At 47.3% G+C, this 16004-nt stretch overlaps 1 long non-coding RNA gene across 1 annotated transcript; it reads right to left on the bottom strand.

The window, feature by feature from the left end:
- Positions 1-11070: 11070 nt before the first annotated feature.
- Positions 11071-15599, bottom strand: LOC123827700. The gene is made up of 3 exons (XR_006787333.1): positions 15392-15599; positions 11790-11852; positions 11071-11131 (listed from the first exon to the last, which is right to left on the bottom strand). It is a non-coding gene; the product is annotated as an uncharacterized LOC123827700 (long non-coding RNA).
- Between the last annotated feature and the right edge of the window lie 405 nt (positions 15600-16004).

Raw genomic sequence — 16004 nt, 5'->3', positions numbered from 1 at the left:
TAAAGAAAACAAACAATTTTCAGTTTAACAGCAACTGTGATGCGTGTTTCATTTTCCTAGTTCATCATTAATATCACTTTTTGTAGTTCAGCTCTAAGAAAATAGTGAAAACCATCCATGATCCATGTTTTAGCTCAGACATGAGGATTTTATGTGGACTCTCCATGATTTTAGGCTTTTACATAGATCGTCTTCCTTGAATGCTAACGTGACTTCTCTCTGTTCGTTTCCATCACTCATCCTTGTACACAGAGAGTCACATTTCCCCCCAGAGCTGGGAAGGGCTGACTACAGGAAAGAAAGAAAGAAAAGAAAGAAAAAGAAAGAAAGAAAGAAAGAAAGAAAGAAAGAAAGAAAGAAAGAAAGAAAGAAAGAAAGAAAGAAAGGAAGAAAGGAAGGAAGAAAGAGAAAGAGAGAAAGAAAGAAAGAAAGAGAGAGAGAAAGGAAGGCATCCAAACACTGTGCTGGTAATGACAATGGTGCTCAAGGTGCAGGTCTGTTCAAGGCAGGTGAAGGCAATTGTTTTTGTGAACTTGTCTCTCAAAATCACACACAGAAGGCACCTCATAAGCCTGTCACATGTTGGGATAGAAGAAGTAGAGAAGTAGAAGTCACAATTTAGGTATCACATCCATGAGTGGGCAACAGATGGTGCCCACTGTCTAAAAGGTGGAGGAAAGAAGGGTGAAGATACTGCAAAGACCCCCAAGTATCTTTAATGAGGGTTTGTTCAGAGAGAGGCCCAGAGATGGGGAACAGAGTGCTGTCAGCCCACAGGTGACGGGAATGAGACCTGACAATGTCTAGTCACCAACTAAATTCATTTCAGCAGGGGTGGTGGTGGTGTTCATACATAATAAGTGATGCCATGGTGTATGATCCTGAAATGCCTATAATATAGTATTCTTTTTAATAACATGTTTCTTCCAAATGACAGTAGGGACCCTGCATTCACTGCACCCATTCCTGCTAAGATGGTAAGGACATCAGAGTAGACGGTGTAATGACACTGTGTGTGCATCTGCCATGTGTCTCCTCTCCCCCGTGTCTGCAGAATCCCCCTCATCTGCCTGCAGCACAGCCCAGTGCTGTCGCTCTCACCTGAGGTCACACCTGTGATCACCCCAGTCCTGCAGCTGCTCAGCCAGAGGCAGACATCATTGTCACCTCTAAATATGCCTGCAATTGACAGATCGACTTCTGGTGGATCAAAGCTAATTTTTCTTACATCGTGAAGAAGTCTGTTTCTCCCTTCTTCACTCACAGAGAGGTGCAGGGTATCGTTTGGTCAGTTGATGTTGGAGGTGAGTGCAGGTCAGTGGTTCTCACCCAGGGGCGATGTTCCCACCTTTTCTCCCCTTTCCCCAGAACACACGGTGATGTCAGAGGAAATGCCCTTCACACTCGGGGTGGGGGGTAAGAGTTCCACTGGCATCTAGTAGGCAGAGGCCTTGGGATGGTGCTAATCTTCCCACAGCACCCAGTCCATCCCCCAACCAGAATCACCAGCCCCAAAGGTCCCTTTTGAGGAGACAGAGAGACCTGCTGGGTATCCTGCCCCCAGCGTTCCTAGGAGGGCGCCCTGGCCCTGCTGTTCTCATCTCTCCCAACCTTGCCCCTCTCCAAGCCCCCTGCTCTTGCTTCTTCAATTCCATTTCTTATGACCCTGAATGTACCCCTTGTCCAAGGTCAGCCCAACCTCTCGACAATCCCTCCCATTTACTCCTATTGTAGCAGGAACAATCCACAAGAGGGTGCTCACACTCCTCCTTGAGCCTCTGATGTCCTTTGCCATCACTTGAGACAAAGGAATGCAAGTGTTTTTATTGCCAGAGCCCCCAACTCTCAAAAGTCTTTATATTTTCTCAGAGTGAAGCTCCTGGACAGACATCAGTGTCCCCAGGTAAGAACCCCACACAGAAACCACCTCAGAGCCCAAGTCACTAGGTAGAAGGATCCACACTGGGGAGAAGTGGAGGCTGGACACTCAGGGCCCTGATGCCCCCCTCCACCCCCCCATTTGTGGGCTCTGGGGGGAGGTGACAGTGAGTCCATGGCCTTAGAGAATTGTGTCACCCCCTTACCTGTCCCTGCCCTCCCTGCAGAGGAATACACAGCTGCTCCCTTCCTCTGAGACCCAGTGGTTCCCACACTAGAGAGGAGCCTGTCCACCCCTCCCTGATTTGTCTCCAGATAAGCTTCAGGTCTGGGTCAGTTCTGGCCAGCCAATAGAAGCTCAGAGTTTCCTTGTTTGCCCAAATTGGACACAAGAACAATGTCTCATGGTGGCCTCTTCATCTCAGATCCCCCCTAGGGTAATGCCTAGCACCAGCTTCTCCTGTCTTTGGTCTGAGGTCTGAGCCTGGCCCTCTGTCCAGGGAGCCGCCCTCCCTGAGGCCCAGGTCTCCTCCGGACACTCTGACCCCAAGCAGGGCTTCTGTCACCAGCCTGGCTGTGGCTGTGCCCCTGCCCTTGAGCTGTCCCCGTGGGTTAGGCTTGTAGGAGGTAGAGGCTCACAGGCTTGGAGCCCAGGGGGTGAGCACAGACAGCCTCCCTCCCTCCTGACCAGAGTGACACGTCAGGGACTCTCCAGTGCATCTGGGGGTGGGGGGCTGCAGCGCTGTGGGCCCCTCCTCAGGTCACAGGGCCCCCTCTCCTCATCTTTTGCTGTCAGTGTCTGCCTTGTCCCAGTTCCAGTGGGTGTGGAGTGCCATCAAAGGCCATTTTGTTTTTCTTGTAACTAATATACTTATTTTCTAGCTAACTTGTTTTTTTATTTAAAAATAGTGTATTCTTACATTTTATTTTTAAGTATTTTTACTTAATTATGCTATTACAATTTTCCCAAAATTTCACCCTTTATCCCCCCTCTCCCTCCCCCAACCCTCCAGCTCCACGCACCGCCCCCCTTAGTTCATGTCCATGGGTTGTACATATAAGTTCTTTGACTTCTGTTTCCTATACCATTTTTATCTCTCCCTGTCTCTTTTATGCCCACTAATTATACTTCTTTTTCCCTGTACCTTTTCCCTCCTGTTCCTCCCTTCTCCCTCCCCACTGAAATCCCTCCATGTGATATCCATTTCTCTGATTCTGTTTCTGTTCTAGTTGTTTGCTTAATTTTTGTTTTCATTGTTTTATTTTTCTTTTAGGTTCATTTCTTGATAGTTGTGAGTTTGTTGTCATTTTACTGTTCATATTTTTGATGTTTTTTAAGATAAGTCCCTTTAATGTTTCATATAATAATGGCTTGGTTATGATGAACTCCTTCAACTTGACCTTATCTGGGAAGCACTTTATCTGCCCTTCCATTCTAAATGAAAGCTTTGCTGGATAGTGTAATCTTGGATGTAAGTCCTTGCTTTTCATGACTTGGAATACTTCTTTCCAGCCCCTTCTTCCCTGCAAGGTTTCTTTTGAGAAATCAGCTGATAGTCTAATGGGAACTCCTTTGTAGGTTACTGTCTCCTTATCTCTTGCTGCTTCTAGGATTTTCTCTTTATATTTAATCCTAGGTAATTTAATGATGATGTGCCATAGTGTGTTCCTCTTTGGGTCCAACTTCTTTGGGACTCTCTGAGATTCCTGGACTTCCTGGAAGTCTATTTCCTTTGCCAGATTGGGGAAGTTTTCCTTCATTATTTGTTCAGATAAGTTTTCTTGCTGTTGTTCTTCTCCTTCTGGCACTCCTATAATTCAGATATTGGAATGTTTTAAGTTGTCCCAGAGGTTCCTAAGCCTCTCTTCATTTTTCTGGATTCTCGTTTCTTCCTTTTCTTCTGGATGGATGTTTATTTATTTCTTTTGTTCCAAATCATTGCTTTGAGCCCTGGTTTCCTTCCTGTCACTGTTGGTTCCCTGAATATTTTGCTTTATTTCACTTTGGGTAGCCTTCATTTGTTTTTTCATTTTTTGACCAAGCTTAATCAATTCTGTGAACATTTTGATTACCACAGCTTTAAATTCTCCATCAGATAGGTTGGCAATCTCCTCATTGCTTAGTTCTGAGGTTATGCTCTGTTATTTCATTTGGGCTATATTTCTTTGTCTTGGCACACCTGATAGGTTGTAAGGGGGTGGGGCCTTATGTATTCACCTGGGCAGGGCAATCCTCCTTGCTGCGCTGAGGTGCTACCCTTGGGGGGATGAGCCAGAGAGGGAACAGTGTGGCTCGCCTGCTCATCTCTAGTGCACTTTTCAACCAAGTCTTGTGATACTGGGAGTATCTCCCACCACAGCAACCCCAGCTGTAGCCCACAGTCAGCTCTGAGTCTCAGTTTTCCCCTTAAGTCAGCTCCTCCAGCGCAGCCCACCAAATGTGGCACCCAGCCCCACCCCCATGGTTTGCTGCATCACTGCGGGTTTTCCTGAGTCGACCCTCACGGTCCACCTCCTTACTGATCTGGTTGTTCTAGCTGATTTTTTCTTTAATTCCTTGGTTGTTGGAGTTCCATGCAGTTTGATTTTCTGGTGCTTTTGGTTGTCAATTGATTTTAGATTGGTTGTTATCCTACTTTTGGTTGTGCGAGGAAGCATAGGGTTTTTACATACACCTCCATCTTGGCTGGAACTCTAGTTAACCTGTTAATGTGGTAAAAAGCAATGGTTGCTTTGTGGCTCATAAGCCCCATTGCATTGCTGGGGACCAAAGTCAACTTGAAAAACTAATTCATGTGGCCAAGATGGAGGCATAGGTAGATACACTGTGCCTACTCACACAACCAAAATATGGACAACTACAAATTTAAAAACAAAAAATTACCAGAACTGACAGAAAATTGAACTGTATGGAAGTCTGACAACTAAGGAGTTAAAGAAGAAACATTCATCCAGATCAGTAGGAGGGGTGGAGATGGGCAGCTAGGCAGAGAGGACTCATGGCAAGACGGCGGCTGGAGGAGCAGGCAGTCCCACATTTCTGTGCAGATAAACTGGGAGGAACAACTGGGGAGTGAGACAGCCTACACAACCCAGGTTTCCAGGGCAGGGAAATAAAGTCTCAAAACCTCTGACTGAAAAAAATCTGTGGGAGTTGAGGCAGCAGGAGAAACTCCCAGCTTCACAGGAGAGTTTGTTGGAGTGACCCATAAAGTCCTAGAATGTACACAAACACACCCACCTAGGAATCAAAACCAGAAGGGCCTAACTTGCTTGTGGGTAGTGGCAGAAGTGACTGAAAGCTAACAGAAAGCTGAACAAGTGGCATTGTCCCCTCTTAGGCCCTTCCTCCACACATAGTAACACAACACAGCCACCTGGGTTGCTGTGAAGGTTATCAGCAGGGAGTAGGAAGAAGGAGAATGGGGGGAAGGTACAGGGAATAAGTATAATTGGTAGGTACAAAATAGACATGGGGAGGTTAAGAGTAGTAGAGGAAATGGAGAAGCCATTATGAAGCCTATAGGAGAAGCCTACATGAAAGAACTTTTATGTACAACCCATGGATATAAACTAAAGGCTGGGGGAATGTGGGAGGGAATGGGTGTACCAGACACAGGGAGATAAATGGCAGAAAAATATGGGACAGCTGTAAATAGCATATTCACTAAAATATACTTAAAAATAAAAATAAAAGGTCAGTCTTTAAAAAACAAGGGTGACATATCCTTGTCAGGTGGCCTGCTCCTTTTGCTGGTAGCAGGGAGGGAAGGAGCCCTGCATGGGGCACAGTGGAAGCTCTTCCTCCGGGTCACCTGAGAACTAGCTCATGATGGAGCCAGGGGCTGCTGCTCTGACTGACTTCTGTGTCCTTTCCTGTTGCCCGGGAGGGTGGGCCTGGACATAGGTGTGACCAGGAAAATCCAGAAAACCTGCAGGGTGGAGGAAGCACAGCAGAGCAGGACAGTGCAGATGGAGTGAAGGAGGAGGAAGATGAGGGACATGGAAGGAGCAGCGAGGGGCTGAGATGATTTTGTGAGCAGTGGGGGTGACACGTGACTCAAAAACCTCCAGGGCCCTGACTGGTGTGTCTCAGCTGGTTGGAGCATTGTCCTGTGAAGGAAAAGATCATGGGTTTGAATCCTGGTCATGACACATGCCTAGGTTGTGTACTTCATCCCTGGTTGGGGTGCATGTGAGAGGCCCCATATCAATGTGTCTCTCTGTTCTCTCCCTCTGTCTCTCCCTCTCCTCCACTGCCTCTAACATCAATAAGCACTCCTCAGTAAGGATAAAACAAACAAATCAAAAACAACAGCAACAACAAAAACCCCTGCAGGAACCGAGAGCCCACAGTTGCCCCAGGGCAGGTCCAGTGCAGCCCAGAAAACCCTCCCACATCCCAACAGCCCCAGAGCCAGTAGGAGACTTGGCTCCTGGGAAGCATTTGGGACACGTGGTCATAGATATGGAGCCTGGGTCTCAGCCCTGGAGGGAGAGGGAGCAGGTATGTCCAAAATCTCCTAGCACTCTATCCAGTCTGTGAAGAGATTCTGCGTCACTCATTCCTTTATTTATTTACATTCCACACCTTCCCTCCTTCATGAATGAGCAATTGAGTGCTGGCCCCTGAGCTGGATGTGAGTGTAGAGTGAGGAGTGAAAAAAAAAGGGGCTTGTCCTTTCCTTCATATCCAGTGGGAGTGACGCCAACACATCAGGAAAGAAGTAAGTGATTTCAAGTCCAGAGCAAAAAGGTGTGGATCGGCCACTTGAGGGGGAAGTCTGGGTGTTCCCAGCATGGACTCTGAATGTTCACGAAGGTAATTTTGTTGCAGAGTAAAAATTAATTAATTCTCTATTTGCTGTCACTCCCCAGACCAGAAAATCTACCTCGAGTGGGGATGTCTAAGAAGAAGGGACCTGAACCAATGGCTGGTCTTGGGGCCCACAGACCCCCGAGGTGGGCAAGAGGGTCAAGCTCTGCTTATACAAGATCCTTGCTGTGTCTGATCTGCTGCTCATGGTCTGTGTCACCCTGATCCAATGACTGCATCACACCAAGCCTCAGTTTCCCCTGGATGAATACGGAACAAATGGTAAAAAGGATTATGTATTCTCATTTGGTCTGTGAATAAACCTTAAAACATCCTCAAATATTTGACCAAAATTTAGTATGGAGAAGCTGCCTCCAAAATGGCAACTGATACTATTTCTCTCAAAGACAGAAAATCTCTAGGTAGTTTCCTGGTGGAGGAGTAGCTGTCAGGAACATATTTCCTGCTCCTCTGTGGGTACGCTGACCATCCACTGGAGTCTTCTGTGTCCCCCAGGGCATTCAGCTAAAGGTCCTGGGAACTTGTCTACCTGTGCCCTCCACACACTGTCTCAGGTGAAGGACGAGGCTCCATCTCTGCCCTAATGTGGCTGTTGGGGCTGAGCCCTCACCAGTGACCAGCTCAGGAGCCTTGGGCATAGAGCTCCCCAGTAGACCGAACCCGCCCTGACACAAACCTGCCCAGGATCTCTGCAGCCAGCATGGTTGGGACAGGGTTCTGGGGAGGGGCTCCTGGGCTGAGCTTCTCTGTGAGGATCCCAAGGGCCTCCTCAGTCCAGGCACTGACCAAGACCTGCAGGGTCTTTCTCAGGGTCATTGTCATGTGGAGGGTCCAGGGAGCTGGACTGAGACTGGTCTCTTTCTGCTAGGTCATTCCCATCTGACTGGTCCTTCTCTCTGTGATGAACATCTCCAGGGCTGTATTTCTGGAAGGGAACTCTTGATAAGGGATTCTCATCCAAAATGCATAAAGAACTTATACAACTCAACAGCAGGAAGACAAAAAATTCCTACTAAAACATAGGCAAAACCCCTGAATTCATATTTCTCCAAAGAAGACTTTGAGATGACCAACTGACATATGAAAAAATACTCAAAATCATTAATCATCAGAAAGATGCAAATTAATACCACAATGAGGTATCCTCTCACACCTGCCAGAATGTCCACCATCAGTGAATCAACAAATAACAAATGGAACCTTACTGCACTGTTGCTGGGAACACAGACTGGTGCAGTCACTGGGAAAACAGTATGGAGTTTGCTCAAAAATTAAAAATGGAAATTGCTTTTGACCCAGTGATTTCACTTCTGGGAACATATCCTAAGAATTAAAAAAAAAAACAATTTGAAAGAATATGTGCACCTTGTACCTCTATAGTTATAGCCACATTATGTCCAACAGCCAAGATCTGGAAACAGCCCAAGTGTCCATCAGCAAAAGGTTGGATAAAATAGCTGTGGTGCATTTACACAAGGGAATACTCTGAGACCATAAAAAGGAAGAACTTCTACCTTTAGCAACAGCATGGATGGACCTGGAGATTATTGTGCTAAGTGAACTAAGCCAGTCAGAAAAAAAAAACAAATATCATAGGATCTCACTTCCATGTAGATTCTAATGAACAAAATAAACTGATGAACAAAGTAGAAACAGAGGCATGGACACATAAAACAGGCTGGCTGACAGCTGTCTGATGAGAAAGGAAAGGGGCAACTGGATAAAAGGTGAAGGGATTTTCCAAAGAAAAGGTATGCATAGCCCACAGACACAGTCAACAGTGTGTGATGGCCAGAGGGAATGAGGGTGGGGGCCAGGTGGAGGTGGGTGCAGGGAGAGAGATGGGAACATCTGTAATAATGCCAACAATAAACACAAAGTTAAAAATATTTCAGATTCTTTTAGCATCAAAAAGAATAAATAAAACACATTCATTGTGTTTATAAAAACCACAATCATACTATGAAAGAGACTCAAAAGCCATCCCTAAATATTCTTTATTGGAGGTGACAGTACCAACTCCTTACCCTAAAAGCCATGGTTTTTAAGAACAGTGTCCAGCCTGGGTCCTGTTTCCCCAGCAGGAATGAGTGTCCAGGGATAAGGGAAGCCCCTCTGCACAGGAGGTGCCTGCATCTCAGGGTAGGAAGGAGCAGACAGTCAGTGACTGCCTTTGTGTCTCAGACAATACAGTGGGTCAGCGCAGGAACAGGGCAGGGGATGCAGCAGTGCAGCTGGGACACCTAAGTGTCTGACACCTGCAGACACTTGGGTGTCCCATCAGGTTCCCACAGGAACTGAGGGGCTATGAAGTTAATACTGGGAGACAGAACTCTCTATTTGTACTGGAAATGAGTTTTGTTTTGTTTTGTTTTGTTTTGTTTTGTTTTGACTGATAGAGTACATTCGTTTCTTGTGGCTGAAATAATAAATTTCCACAAATTAAATGGCTTAATATTTTAAAAAGTTATTCTCTGGCATTCTGGAAGTCAGAAATCCAAATCAAAGTATGGGCAAGACCACGTTTTCTCCACAGGTTCTAGGAGACATTCCATTCCTTTTCTCTCCATCCTGAGTGGCTGCTGGGATTCCTTTCTTGTGGCTGCATCACTCCCATCTCTGCTTCCATCTACACATGGCCTTCTCCTCTGCGTGCCATTTCATCTTCTGTTTCTTAGAAGGAACATATCATTGGATTTAGGACTCATGCAGAACACCCAGTATAATCTCATCTTGAAATCTTTAACTTAATTATATTGTCAAATAACCCATTTCAAACTTAGGTCACATTCACAGGTTCCAGAAGTGGGATGTGAACATATTTTGGGAGGAACTCCCCCTCAATTCTCTACAGGCAACCTGGTTCTTTGGTACTGTCTATGCTGCCATTTGGTGTGTTTCCCCGTGGGGCTTCATCCATGGGGCCTCCCCTGAACATTTCAATGAATGCCATGGGATTTAGGCCTGCAGCTTACAGAAGTGGGCCACACAAAGGAGAAAGAGAGAGAGATACTATGAAATAAGTTCCAGACAGACCCAGACAAGGGCCCCCAGACCACCCACCTAGGCCCTGCAGAGACTCAAGTTTGCAGCAAAAGGAGGGCTTTCTATATTGATATCACATGCACTGTGAAGCCCGTGCTTAGACCGTGACTACAAAAATGTCACAAAACATATGGGGACATGCACAAAAAATGAAAATGGATAAACTGGACCTCATCAAACTTTTTGTGCTTCAGAGAACCTCATTAAAGAAATAAAAAGAAAAACCCACAGAATGGGCAAAGAAATCTGCAAACCATCTATCGTATAAGGGACTTGTACCAAGAATATATGCTAAATGACATGCAGAACTGAGAATAGGGAAAACAAAATTATCTCAGCATAAAATCTGCAAAGCATATGAATAAATAGATGTCCAAAGAAGACATGCCTAAGACCAATAAGAACAGAAAAATGCTCTACATCATTAGTCATAACTGAAATGCAAATAAAAACTACAACAAGATTCCAGTGCACACTCTCTGAATTGGCCAGAATCACAGACAGTTAGTAGGAAATCCTCATTCCCTTCCTGAATGAGCTGCTTGGATAGTGTTCTGGCAGATTCTCTGTCTTCAGAAGAGTTTTGGATCCAGCAACTCCACCCCCAGGCATATGCCCAAGAGAAAGGAAAACAGATTTCCCACCAAAAGTGTACATAGCACATTATTCACAAAAGCCGAAAAGTGAAACAATTCAAATATCCACCAAGGAATTGATGGAAAACCAAACTGTTGTGTGTCCATACACTGGAATACTCTTCATTTATATATGGGAATGGAAAACTGTACATGTTAGGATGTGGATGAACCTTGAAAACAGTCAGTGGAAGAAGCCAGACACAAAGGGCACATACTACATAAATGACTTCACTTATATGAAATGACCAGAACAGGCAAATCCAGAAAACACAGTGTGGATTCACAATTGCCAGGAATGGGAGGGTGGGAGGATTGGGATGTGACTCAAATGGGTTTGGAGATTCTTTGGGGACTCTGAAAATGTCCCCATCAGAGGGCAGTGAGGGATTCACAACTGTGAATACACTGAAAGGATTAAATGCGCACTTCATGTGGGTGAGCTATACTCAATCAAGTTGCTAACCTACATTTTTTAACATACTCTTTCAGAAAGGTGAGTGTCTGGGTGTCTGGGTTTCCTACTGCTGCTGTTTGAAATAGCCACACACTGGTGAAGAAGTTTGAATGTGAACTAGGTATTAGATGACATGAACAAACTACTGTTCTGTTAGGTGCGTGAAAGGAATTATGGTTACAAAAAGAAACTCTCACCTTCTGAAGACAAGCAGGTGGACAAATTAAGGACAGAGTTTTTGTATTTCTGTAATTAATTTGTAAATGTTCCAGAGAAAAACTGAAAAACAGATTTAAAATTTAGAAGTTAGTTAGGTAGATGCAGATAGATACATGGCAAATATAACCAATAATATGAAAAATTTCTCTTCATGGTGGGTATATGACTCTTATTCTTTCCCTTGTATGTTTCAAAGTTATCATAGTAAAAACTTAAAACAAATATTTTTCCTTATTTATAAGAGGGGACATGAGTGTGTTATACATGGCTTAGCAACATAGGCATGTGGTTTAGGGCCTGAAAACACCCAATCTAAGTAAGCTTTGGGCCCACCATCAGGTGCTAACACACACCTCACACTTGATGCAGTGTACATGTCTGAAAGGATGACACTCTCGACTTCACTGCACTGATTTCGGTTGCTTCCCCCTTAAATGGTAGATCTGCCCCTGACTGAGACACATCCTGAGCCCCGTTCAAAAGCCCTTCTCCATGGAAACAGTAGGTCCCCTTGATCCCAGATACATCCAAGAACCCAAACCCTTCCCTGGCCTTCCAATTCTCTCATCCTAACTCTGCACAGGAGCCCTTCCCTCCACGTCATTCCCTGCTGCCAGCTCGGGTTCCAACCATGTACTTACATCTTTTTCAGGTCCTCTAGGATTCAAACTATGCTCACTAACCAACATAGCAAAAAGCAAAAAGCAAGCCAACTCACATGGTAGAATTCATTTCTCAATTCCTGTGTCCTGTGTGTGAACTCTCTTTCATGCGGACACACCTAGTTTGTGAAAATATCAAACAAAGCACACACGTGACAACACAAACATCTGCCTTGAGGTGGATGCCCAGGTGGGGCTTGGGGGAGTGAGTCTGTAGTGGGGCCGTGGGGCAGCTGGCAGCAGGCAGGATCTTTCGTCCACTGCAGTGCAAATGCTGATGGCTGTTCAGGAGTTGTTACAATAGACAGTGTGTGCGAGTTATGGCAGAATACCTTCGAAAGCTGTGTAATTTTGTTCCGTAAGGATGAAGTGAAAGTGTATGTGGGGTTAGAACAGTGCTGGCGGTTAGGGCTGCTGCGGCCTTCCTGGTCTCTATCTTGTCATCAGGCTTCCACTTGTAAGGGAAAAGCCAGGCTCTTGGGGGACCAGTCTTTAGCCCATCACAGCATTAAAATGACTTTGAAATGTTCACTCGCTATACATGATGCCTCTGCGGTTGCTTCTGCAGTTGCACAGCTCTATATAGCAGCCCGCCCCCACCCCACCCCCACTGTAGGAGGCTCCCTTGCCTCTTACTCCCTCCAGCATTTGCCCCATTGGTCAGCTTCAACCTCAATCCAGTTGGTGCAGCAAGTAGTTTTGGACCGCAGGTGGTTCTTGGCAATGTAGCCCACACTCATTGGCCAAGAGTGCGTGCCACCCCTTTATGGGAGAGTGGCAGATCCAGTGCTTCTCCATGAAAAGGCCAACTCTCCTACAGTGAGGCCATACCTTGGACTGATAACAACGAAAACAAGCATTGCACTGTTTCATTGGAGCCGCTCATTTTATTTTGAATGGACGAGGTCATGGAGTATGCAGTGAGTATAGTGGCTGAATTTCTCACAGATAAGATTTGGAAAATTGTCAGAGAGAAATTAATGACATATGGAATGGGGCGGGCCCTAACAGTATTAGACCTACTGTGTCCATTTCTAATAAAAAGGGTGCTAATACTTGCACTTCGCAAGACACCTTCAGCTGCATACTACCTGGTGGATGTGCAAAGTTTACAAAGAAACATCACACATTTCTTCAGAAAGATGATGTGTTGTCGCCAACCAGCACAAGAGACTTTGGTTTAATTTCTGCCCATGAATCCAGACTTATGCTTACCCAGTGCTCGTGAATTCTTAAAGACAACCTGCCCTATTATAGACACACACAGCCAAGTAAGACACACAGAGTCCTGTCTTGGCTGCCTGGACTAATTCTTCCACCGCGGATTCAACAACCACCGGCGGTAAATTTTCATTCTGAACTTTGTTTTCATCGTGGGACTAACTCTACCCCCCTGACAAAGAAGATGAAGGTGAAACCGAGAGAAGGAAGGATTGCCCGACTGGAACATGGTCTCAGGACTGGTCTGTGCTGACTCCCTTCTCACTTTCGGGTGAGTGGCCTGGGCTCTGAGCAGGGAGGGACCCAAATCTGCAGGGAGCACAGGAAGGGCCGGGAGGACAGCTCCATGGGGCAAGAGGTGCCAGTGCTTGAGCTTGTATGGGGCTTTGGGGGTGGGGAGGGCTGAAACCTGAAATTCTGGAGCGGGGCCTTGAGGAGGCTTTGAAAACATCCTGCCCCGCGATGAAGAGCAGGAGAGGGCACCAGAAGTGCACGAACTGGGTGCTTGTGTTTGGCGGGGAAGGCCCGGGGAGGGGGGGGCGGCAACGGCATTTCGCGATTCGAGGGAAGGAGTCAACATAACATGGCCGCCCTGGGGCAGTCCGGGCAATGATTTGGCCTCTGAGCCGGGGCAGAGCCAGATCCTGATCTGCAGGGAACCCACGAAGCGGGGAGGACAGCTCCATGGGGGTAAGAGGGGCGAGTGCAATGAGCCTGCACGGGATTTAGGGGATGGGGGGGGGGTTCAAAGGTGAGATTATGGAGTCGGGCTTGAGGAGGCTTAGAAAGTCTCTTGCCTCAGTATGAAGAGCGGGAGCGGGCGCCATAAGTGCAGTTACTGGGCGCTGGGGGAGGGGGGCGCATTTCCGGATATGAGGGGCCACCAGGAGGAAGTGCGCTGATCTGGACTGTGAGCAGGGGAGGGCAGCCGGTAGGGGAGGAGGAGTTCCACTCAAAGGTGGAACTCTGCGGTGGGGCCTTGAGGAGGCTGAGAAAGCCTCCTGCCTCAGTATGAAGAGCGGGAGCGGGCGCCATAAGTGCAGTTACTGGGCGCTGGGGGAGGGGGGCGCATTTCCGGATATGAGGGGCCACCAGGAGGAAGTGCGCTGATCTGGACTGTGAGCAGGGGAGGGCAGCCGGTAGGGGAGGAGGAGTTCCACTCAAAGGTGGAACTCTGCGGTGGGGCCTTGAGGAGGCTGAGAAAGCCTCCTGCCTCAGTATGAAGAGCGGGAGCGGGCGCCATAAGTGCAGTTACTGGGCGCTGGGGGAGGGGGGCGCATTTCTGGATATGAGGGGCCACCAGGAGGAAGTGCGCTGATCTGGACTGTGAGCAGGGGAGGGCAGCCGGTAGGGGAGGAGGAGTTTCACTCAAAGGTGGAACTCTGCGGTGGGGCCTTGAGGAGGCTGTGAAAGCCTCCTTCCTCGGGATGAAGAGCAGGAAGTGCAGATACTGGGCGCTGGTGGGGCAGCATTTCTGGATGTGAGAGGAGGAGTCAGCATAATGTGGCCACCAGGGGGCAGTGCACTGATCTGAGATCTGGGCAGGGGAGGGCTCAGAGGTGAAATTCTGGAGTGGAGCCTAGAGAAGGCTTTGAAAGCCTCCTGCTTCATTATGAAGAGCAGCAGGGGGGCGCCCTAAGTATAGATCTTGGGCTCTGGTGAGGGGGCATTTCCAGAGGAGGAGTCATTGCAGCGTGGCCACCAGGAGGAAGTCAGAGCAGTGAAGTGGCCACGGGAGGGTCCTTGGGGCAGGAAGACTCGGCGGCACAAATTAGCATCAGGACAGAGGGAAGATGAAGCTCTGTGCTGCAGAGGATCCCCAGAAGTTTAAAAAACAGAACTTGGTTGGGGAATGGTGTGGATTTGGACAAGCCCAAGCCCTACTAAAGGAGCATGCTAGACCTGCAGTTTAAACTGGGGGGTGGGGGGGGTATGCTAAGGCAACATTTTGCATAAAGGAATTGTGAAGAAGTAGTCCCAACCCCGGTAAAATTATTTTACCCTCAAGATTCACCCCTCAATTATCTAGAATAGTTCCCCTCTCATCCCCTTACCTCCTTCCTTCTTTCTCTGGGTTCTTGTGGGTGCCCCACACTCCCAGACTTTCTGGCCCTTGATCACAGCCCCATCCCATTCTTTAGAATCTTCTGGGCTAAGCACACTCCCAGCAGCTCTTCCTGGCCCTCAACACCCACCCCATCAACATCTGCTTCGTCTAGATTCATCTGGTGCCTGGCACCCCAGATCTTCTAGATAATTCTGGGCTCTGCAGGCTCTAAGCTCTTTCTGAGTTTTGTACCACTCCCTCCACATTTTTATGTTGTTCTGGGTTCTGAACGTTCTAAGGTCTTCCTGCCCTCTTTCACTGGCCCTAGCCACTCCCAGTAGGTAAGCTACTTTTCAGACTCCAGTGGGAGCCTCAGTAACTCTTACTTACTCAGAGATGTTGGCATCTGGATAAGTTGAAAGCCTGGCTGAAGGACATCTTGAAGCTCTTGAAGGTCCACATTAGCTTGCCTACGCACAACCAGAGATGCTGCAACCACGAGGCGCAGACCCAGCTTTGAGAGCAACTGTGTGCTCCTCAGCGGGTTCAGAACTGAAACTAACTGCTGTGCTGCCTCTGGAAACTACCTGTGACTTATTTTGTCACTGACTCAAGCCCGCTCTTCACCCTTCCGGCACAAGAGTTTAGAAACCTTCTGCTTCACGCCCCAACACTTCCTTTATTGAAATGGCCCCCGCACTCAAGTTCAGCCTTCTCTCTCTCCAGGGTCCTCATGTCATCCTTCAGTCTCTGCTCACTCTCTGGAATTCTAGCCCCATGGATGTTTGAATCTCTCTCTCAACCTTTTTCCTGCTCCCTGTCCCCTGTTGGCCTGTCCATCGGGTCCCCCCATCCTAACCTGTGAGTTCCTGTGTCCCTTGAGTTTTATATCTGGGTGTCCTCACTCTAATGCCCTTAACACACTGATACACACCCACATAGAAACATGTGTAACAGTGGAGAACTGTAATGGTGGGAAATTGTAACCCACCTCACCACTCCT

Source organism: Phyllostomus hastatus, unplaced genomic scaffold, assembly GCF_019186645.2.
Source record: "Phyllostomus hastatus isolate PE091 unplaced genomic scaffold, TTU_PhHast_1.1 phas_contig_878, whole genome shotgun sequence".
Classification (NCBI taxonomy): Eukaryota; Metazoa; Chordata; class Mammalia; order Chiroptera; family Phyllostomidae; genus Phyllostomus; species Phyllostomus hastatus.
This window is presented reverse-complemented; position numbering and strand designations above follow the sequence as displayed.